The sequence below is a fragment of the Sus scrofa genome, chromosome 7 (assembly GCF_054392235.1).
Source record: "Sus scrofa isolate SSC_HxYL_T2T_F1_AM1 chromosome 7, Sscrofa_HxYL_maternal_Yorkshire_Landrace_v2.0, whole genome shotgun sequence".
Classification (NCBI taxonomy): domain Eukaryota; kingdom Metazoa; phylum Chordata; class Mammalia; order Artiodactyla; family Suidae; genus Sus; species Sus scrofa.
In genome coordinates, this window is record NC_139389.1 from 44,148,252 (window position 1) to 44,156,775 (window position 8,524).

The following is an 8,524-nucleotide window of genomic DNA, read 5'->3' on the forward strand; positions in this document are numbered from 1 at the left end:
ACAGAGGTTTTGGACACCTACACGGCTGGGTTTAAATCCCAGCTCTGGAGTTCCCACTGTGGCACAGTGGGTTAAGAATCCAGCCACAGTGGCTCAGGTCACTGCTGAGGTGCAGGTTCCATCCCTGGCCCAGTGTGGTGAGTGAAAGGACCTGATGTTGCCACAGCTGGGACACAGGTCACAGCCGCAACTCGGATTCACTTCCTGGCCCACGAACATCCTTATGCCCCGGATACAGCCACAAAAATTAATTAATTAATTAGAATGAAATAAATCCCAGCTCTGCCACTATGTGACCCTAGACTAGCGGCTTGTCTGTTCTGAGCTCAGTTTTTTCTTCTGTAAAATGGGACTAATGAATTTGCCCTCACAGGGGTATAGCAAGGAGTACAGAGAGAAACCCTGGGGAGTTCCTGGCACCGTGCCTGACCTACATACACAGGGGGTCTGATGTCTACCCTGTTGTCCTGTTGACGCATTTTGCAGGAACAACCAATCCCCATGCCAGGAAATTGACTGTCCCTTGGATAAACATCAACTGCCTCATTATGTTCGAGAAGGAAATGTGACGGGATTTTTTTTCCCCTAGTGCTTCAGGGACCCCTCCACAGACCCTCCCCAGGTGGTCCAGGCAACACAGACAGGGCCTCTTCCAAACAGCAGGGGTCACACGGGGCAGTGAGGACGAAGGGCTGCAAGAGGCTCTCATACAATCCATCAGGATCCGTGGTTTTTTTAAAAAACTGTCGGCCAAGACCCATCTGTGAGAAGCAAAATCAATTTAGTGGGTTGTGACCAGTATTTTTCTGAATGGAAGAGGATGGAAGGTAAACAAGAAGAGGCGAGAAGTAAAAAGGACATGGACGTGCATCTTTACAATTGTGCTGTTTTGAGAAACTGTTGTTTCAGTTCCTAAATATGTGCAGCCTGGGTCACAATGTGTAATTATCCACACACTGAATCACTGCTAAAAATGCTCATGAAATAGTAATCAAGAGAACCAGCCCCTTCCTTTGGAGTTGGGGACAACACTGAAAACAACTTGTCACCAAAAGGGGTTTAACTGAGAATAACGTCATTGCCCAGGAGATGAATTTGGTCCTAGGAGACTCTCAACAGCCACACTGCTCCCATGGTCACTGCCCAGTGCAGCTGGCCTGGCCTGCGGGTGACCTGGTGTCAGGTTGCTGGTGTCTCTCCTACCGAGGCCCCATTGGCCTCTGCCCTCGGGGTGGGACCCTCCTTTGCTGCCCCCACCCCTGCTCTTTATCGCCCTCTGCAGGCTGTTGCCTCTCCTGCCTTCTCACCCGCTGCTTCCACTGCCAAGTAGCCCTCTGATCTCAGCCAGCAGATAAATTTCTATCACTTGACAATCTGCACACAGCCGGCTCAGACCCTAAGGCTCTCTCCTGGCCCTGGTGACAGGACACGGGAGGCACCAGGGACGCCTGCCTCTTGGCCAAGTCCCTTGACCTCTCTGAGCCTCCGTTTTCCCATCTGCACAACGGACATGACAGCCACACGTGCCCAGGCTCCTCGTCCACCTGGTGAAAGTAGGAGTCTCCAGTGTGGCTCAGCGATAATGAGCTTGACTAGTATCCATGAGGAGGCAGGTTCCATCCCTGGCCTCACTCAGTGGGTTAAGGATCCGGTGTTGCCGTGAGCCGAGATGTAGGTCACAGATGCAGCTCAGATCTCTGCCTCCCCCCCCACCCCCACCTCCTTTGCATGCCACTTAGAGCAGCCCATCCAAACTCTACCAATTTCTGTGCACCTGTGGTCCTGCACTTCAGGAAACTTACATTTTGAAAGGAGAAGGCCAACAGGGGACAAGTCTTGCCTCCTAGAGGCCCAGCACTGAGGCAGGAGCTAGACAGCCCCCAAGCTGAGCAGATGGAAACTGTCCCCTGTGGACAGACACTTCAAGATCCAGACAATGACAGGAGCAAGGAGGGGCTGAGTCCTGCTCGGGTGAAAGGCAAGGAGGCCACCTATTTCGCACTCTCGAGGTCAGGGAGACCTCCCCAACGACGCATGTGCAGAAAGATTCCTGGGGATCAGAGAAGGGAGGAGGCACCAGACCGTGATCCGTTCTGTCAAATCCCAGGAACCCTTGACCTAGCATCCATCTTGGCGAAGAGACTCACCGTGCACGGGGGTGGAGGCTGAGTCAGACCAAATACAGGCTCAAAGCCAGACAAAGCAAGAGGATTGGGCAAGAGGGAACACAAGAATGGCTTAAACCACCCCAAAGGCCCACAGGTCTTTGAGCTGGCCGTGTGTCTCTCCCGCACAGACTTTTTCTCCAAACACACACTTACTTGTTTCACAGCTTTCTGTCTCTTGACTGAATTCCTTCTTCAGGGCAGGGAGCCCCGGCCCTGCTCCTATCTGCTGGCCCTTCTGGTCCAGGGGTTAGGATTTGGTGCTCCCACCGCCAAGGCCTGAGAGTCTGCATGGAGCTGCCATGACCATTTCCCAGCCACCCAAGATCAACATCACCTTTTTTTCCTTGTTGTTGCTTTTGGTTGGTTGGTTTCATAGTTTATTTACAATGTTCTGTCAATTGCTGCTGTACAGCAAAGTGACATTTACACACATTCGTTTTCTCCCATTGTCCTCCATCATGGTCCATCACAAGTGATGAGACATAGTTCCCTGTGCAGGATCTCATTGCTTATCCACTCCAAATGCAAGAGTTTGCATCGACTAACCCAAACTCCCAGGAGCTCATTTTCGATGCTCTCTAGTTTCCTTACTTGGAACCCCCATTGAGTCAAAGTGGGTTGGAAACACCACCCTCACTTACGATTGGTTGACTGAAAGCCAAATGGAAGTGCTTTAAACTCCTAATGGCCCATTATGTGTAGGTTACCCATATCGGAATATAAATGGCTTGACTCCCAGATGGATAAACAGGATCACCTGCCTCCTCTTCCGGTGGTGGACAATGGGGTGCCAGGTACCAAGCCCCACCCCGGGCAAGGATGGGAACTAGATGCCGCAGGTGAATGGAGGGTCCACAGGACCAGGAAATCTCCTGGGAATCGAACCGGCAATCAGATGCTTAAGACACAGGAAACGGCTTAGAATGACACTGTCTAACACAGCTTTCTGTGTTGACCGAAATGCTAACACGACAACCACCAGCCACGTGTAGCCGCTGGACATGAGAGCAGATGCTAGGAGGACTAGTGAGCTGAAATTTTAATTTTGTTCATTTACATGTAAGTGTAAAAGGCCATGTAGACCTAGTGGCTGTCATACTGGACTGCATGGTCTAGGATCTCCTAGTTTCTCCTCCTGACTCCCCGCCTCCGCCCCCGCCCCGGGAAACTGGCCCCTGCGTCACTGCTTTCCACACCAGACTCTGAATCTGAGAAAGGTGAGCAGGAAGGTGGCCCTGATCCCCTGCGGCCCTCCACCCCTAGTCTCCCTGCCTCCTGCACTCGGCAGCCTTGGAACCCGAGATGCCACTAAAGTGACAGCTAAGACAGCAACCCAGAGACGAGGAAAGACGGGAGGGTAAATACACATTAAGGAAACCAACATGAAGATTAAGTGATTAAGGGAACTGGGCTCCTGGAGAGACAGTCCTGCCTAATGAAGCATCACAGACGCCAATCTCTAGGCCCCAACACTCTACGCCTAGGCCTGGTTCTCTCCCAGCCAAAGAGCCGCCACTTCTTCACTAGCTACAGGTCATCTGCTGCCGTGACCCCTTCCCTCCCAACAACCCATCTTCCAGGCTGTGTGCTGGGAAGGTGCCAACTTGAGGCAGGAGGTAGGTGGGCTCCAGGACAGACATTTACAACCAGCCACCTGCTTATACGTCAATAACAACAGGCGGGAGTTCCCCTTGTGCACAGCGGTAACAAACCGACTAGCATTCATGAGCGATCCCTGCCCTTGCCCAGTGGGTCAAAGGATCTGGCGTTGCCGTGAGCTGCAGTGTAGGTCACAGATGCGGCTCAGGTCTTGCGTTGCTGTGGCTGTGGTGTGAGCAGGCAGATGCAGCTCTGATTCGACCCCTAGCCTAGGAACTTCTATATGCCACAGGTGCGGCCCAAAAAGCAAAAAAAGAAAGAAAAGAAAGATAACAATAGGCGCAAGGTAAAAATGTGTCTTCTGTGGACACTTTAAACAATGGTCATGGCAGATGCGAAGAGAGAGGCTAAGCCCTGATTGGGCAAAAGATCAAGAGGTCACATACTTCCCATCCTCAGAGTCAGGGAGACCTCAACTACACATGTGCAGAAAGACTCCTGGGGTCAGAAAGGGAGGGGGGTGCCAGGCCATAATAAATCCTCATTACCAGTCCGTAACCCTATGCTCCGCAGTCCACTGTGGCCAAAAGGTATGCATTGCATGTCCTGGAGGGCTCTGCATCTGGTCAAATGTGAGAAACGAAACAAGGCGATGGGCCAAAGGAAAGCAAAGACCCAGCAGAACCGTCCTGGGTAAGTGACTGAAGTCCCCTCTCTGGTACGCGCCTCCCTCAGGACCCCAGTCCCCAAGCCCCTCCAGTGGGTGTGCATTACTGCTTTGCTTCTGCCTTGGATAAACAGACTACTTCTCTGGGTGCTCTCCCACACGGGGCCCTGATCACAAACTTTGTACCTGCTTTTATAGTCTTTGCGTCCCTGAAACATTCCTGCTTTCCATGGGGCAAGAATCAGGGCAATTCTGCTTTTAGCCCCTAGCAGGTCTAGTGGCTAGGATTCTTGGTTTTCACCCAGGCTGCCCAGGTTCAATGCCTGAGCAGAGAATTGTGATCTTGCTTCAAGCCATCACTCACTGCTGCCTCTTTGAAATCAAACTCATTATTCCATGAGCCTTTTCAGAATAAACAGAGGGAATCCAAGCTGCATACAACCATGATCACAGGCACCCAGCCCTGAAAGCCAAGAGCCGGCCTGGGAATCGGGGTGAGCCTAGGACAAGCGGAGGCGCCCTGGAACCCTGGCCCACCACTGCTGTGAAACCTCTCCCCCTCCGCCAGGGTGGGTCACTCACTGGAACTCGGTTTTCCCATTTGTTATGTGGAACTGATGCTCCAACTAACAGAGAACGGTCTCCCTCTAGGGACCCCCACAATGACTGGCACACAGTAGGTGCCCCATGTGTGCCCCATGCTCATGGCTTCATTGATTTTTTTTTTCTTTTTTTAGGGCCACACCCACAGCATATGGAAGTTCCCAGGCTAGGGGGTTCCATCAATCCACAGCCACGGCAATGCCAGATCCAAGCCACGTCTGCGACCTACATCACAGCTTGTGGCAACACCAGATCCTTAACACACTGAGCGAGGCCAGGGATCAAACCTTCATCCTCATGGACACTAGTCGGGTTCTTAACCCTCTGAGCCACAACGCAAAACCCGGCTTCATTGATTAACTCAGCTGTCCAACCAGGAAGGATAAGAAACGGTCGGCGCATCAGCCAAACTGTGTGTGGCCCTGGGGAGAATCCCGTGCAATAGAGGACCTGCTTCTGCAACAGAAAGGACTGAGTTTCACTCAGAAGCAGAGGGAATCCCATTCTGCCTGCTGCCCTCTCGCCCTCCTGCTGGCACAGGGGCCCTCACGTTCTCTGGTTTGCACGCACAGCCTTGCTCTCACATGCATGGTAATTTCGAGCCTCAGTTTCTTCATCTATAAAGTGGAGGTGGGTCCCCTCCAGCTCTGCCGCTCAAAGATCCCACAGGGAGAGCTACGCAGGGAGAGCTAAGTGTGCTCGGGATCCCATTTGACAAGGATTGTCTGTGTTACTGTTGCCCAATTTCTTCTTCCCTCTCTTATGAAGCTTCCGATTGGACTCTACGGGGTGGGAGTCGGGGGGACACACAAGGCAGCCGCCGCCGCCTCCCTCCTCGGTCCTCCTCCCTTCTCTGCTCACACCCTCTCTTCCTTGTTGCTCCCAACTAGCCTTTTTCGTTCCTGGGTTGGGGGGGATTTGCATATTAATTTGGAAAGGAGATCAATTATTAGCCATCCCCTGTCATGTATCCTCCGATGCATCTGGACCTGGATTAGATTCAATATTGCCACACGATAAAGACGTGGGGCGGGGAAAGCAACTAAATAATTTAAAGTCATTATTCTACTAATCCTCCCGCTTGGCTGGGCTCCCTGGAGGTGAGTTAGGAGGTAATTGAAAACAGGGCGCTTTGCTGAGATGAACACTGCCAAGCCGAGCCGTGGAGCGCAGGGGGCTTGATGGGCTTTTCCCCTCTCATTTACCCACGGGGAAGAAAAGAGCCTGGTGGGGTGAGGCGGGGACCATCCTCCAGAACTCCGGCGTAGAGAGAGAATTTGGGGGCACAACACCAGATGCCAAGGGGGCCAGGGACGCGCAGTCTCAAGTACTGAGGAGTCTCTGCTCCCTCTCCAAGCTTCCAGGAGAGGGAGGAGGGGGTGGCCCCGAGTTCACCCATGCTCTTCCCAGCCTTATGCCTAAGAAAGGGCTAAACTGAGAGTTTGCAAAGGGGCAGCTCAGACTCCTGTTTTGTTTGATCTGAAGGCACAGTGTCTTGTTTAAAAGATGAGTTTTATGCCCACACTGTCAAATCAGGACATTTCACCTAGAAATTCAGATTTCTGCTTCCCATTTCAGTGCAAAGTTCTGGCAAAGCTGAGTCCACAGTTGCTTGAAACCAGCATGGGCGCAGCTGAGTCAAGTGCCCACTTACTTAGGTGCAGTGTGGGGTCCCTAGAGAACCATCAGTCCTTCCTTACCTGCCTCAACCCCTCCCCCATGCCTCTGCGTTTGCAATCCCATGTTTTAGGGGCTAAAAGCCCTTCCCTCGCAGCTCCCAGGAAATGGACGGGTCACCATGTGGATAATCAGAGACTCCCAGACTCATCTTCATCTCGGTATTTCTAGGATCAGTCGTACAAGGACAGGGGCAGGAGCAGATGTTTCCAGAACACCTACTTAGCCAGGTGTTGGGCCAGGCTCAGGGCTAACAAGGTGAGAGACATGGTCGTTAAGTGTGGGGAGTCTTGGAGGGGAGCTGGGCTGCACTTATATAAACAAAACACACCAAGAAAGAACGGCCAGAGGTTCTGAGATCGAATGTACTGGGTTCCCCTGCCCTGATGGAGCTCCGCAGAGACAGGTAGGTCTCGGGCAGAGATGACCGGATGGATACAGCCCCCCTGTAGGTAGATGGCACCCAGACCTGTGTATTCGGGGAGCAGGGCTTCCTCCGGGCTGGGGAGAGAGCCCAGGGCCTGCAGAAAACACAGTGCTCCAGGGCAGGCTTTGCAGCAATTTGCTTAGAGGATCACCCAGGAGCAAACTACTGAAACGAACTTTCATTTTTGTTCCCTTTTCAGCTGAACCCATGGCATACAGAAGTCCCCAGGCCTGGGATGGAATCTGAGATGCAGCTATGACCTACACCACAGTTGTGGCAATGCCGGATACTTAATCGACTGTACCAGGCCTGGGCTCAAACCTGCACCTCCACAGCAACTTGAGCACTGCAGTCGGATTCTTTTTTTTTAAATTATAGTTGTTTTTTGAATGCCAACTTCCTCAACCATAAAATGGACTGGATGGCGCTTCTGCAAACACCCCCCTCCCCCGGCCCCACCACCACCTTCCCAGGAGAAGAGAGTTGGAGGCAGGAGCACAGGTGCCTCCAGGGCAGGGCACGTAGAGGAACCGCAGGGCTGCTGGGGTGGAGACCCAGCCAGAGTCCCATCCATTTCAAGTGCAACCTCTTTTAAGCGACCAGCTCCTCCTCTCCAGAGCGTGGAACACCTGGCACCAGCCACAAGGGACCCCATCTCCTGCTGCACACCAAAGGCTTGGCTATTAGCTCTGTTCATCGCAGCTGCAGGGATGAGCTGCTGCTTAATTAATTTCTTAGCGAAGAAAGCGGTGCCTGCACAGCTCGACAATTGAGGCAGACACTGCCCTCCTCCTCACCTCAACCCCCCAGGCCCCCGAGGGCCTGCATGATGATTGCTTATAAGTTCTCTTTCAAGGTTGACACACGGTGAACAAGTCAATTGTCCTCTCTGGGCCTCAGTTTGTTCATCTAAAAAATGGGGAGTTAGACCTTTGTTCATAAGCATACTACTTTCTGTTTCTTCTCCGTATACCACTCCCTCCCACGCCAACTCCATCATCCCCTGAATCTCAAAACAAAAAAAAAGAGAGTGGGCAGTTAAAAAAAAAAAAGGGGGGGGGAGTTCCCTTTGTGGCTCAGCGGTTAGCAAACCCGACTAGGATCCATGGGGATACAGGTTCGATCCCTGGCCTCGCTCAGTAGGTTAAGGATCCAGCATTGCTGTGGGCTGTGGTGTGGGTCGCAGACTTGGCTCAGATCCTGTGTAGGCCGGCAGCCACAACTCCGATTTGACCCCCTAGCCTGGGAACTTCCATATGCCGCGGGTACAGACATAAAAAGACAAAATCATAATAATAAAGCAAAAAATAAAAATTAAAAAAAGCATACTCTGGTTTTTCATCAATTAAGCCCTCTAATCATGCAGGAGTCATTTCATTAATT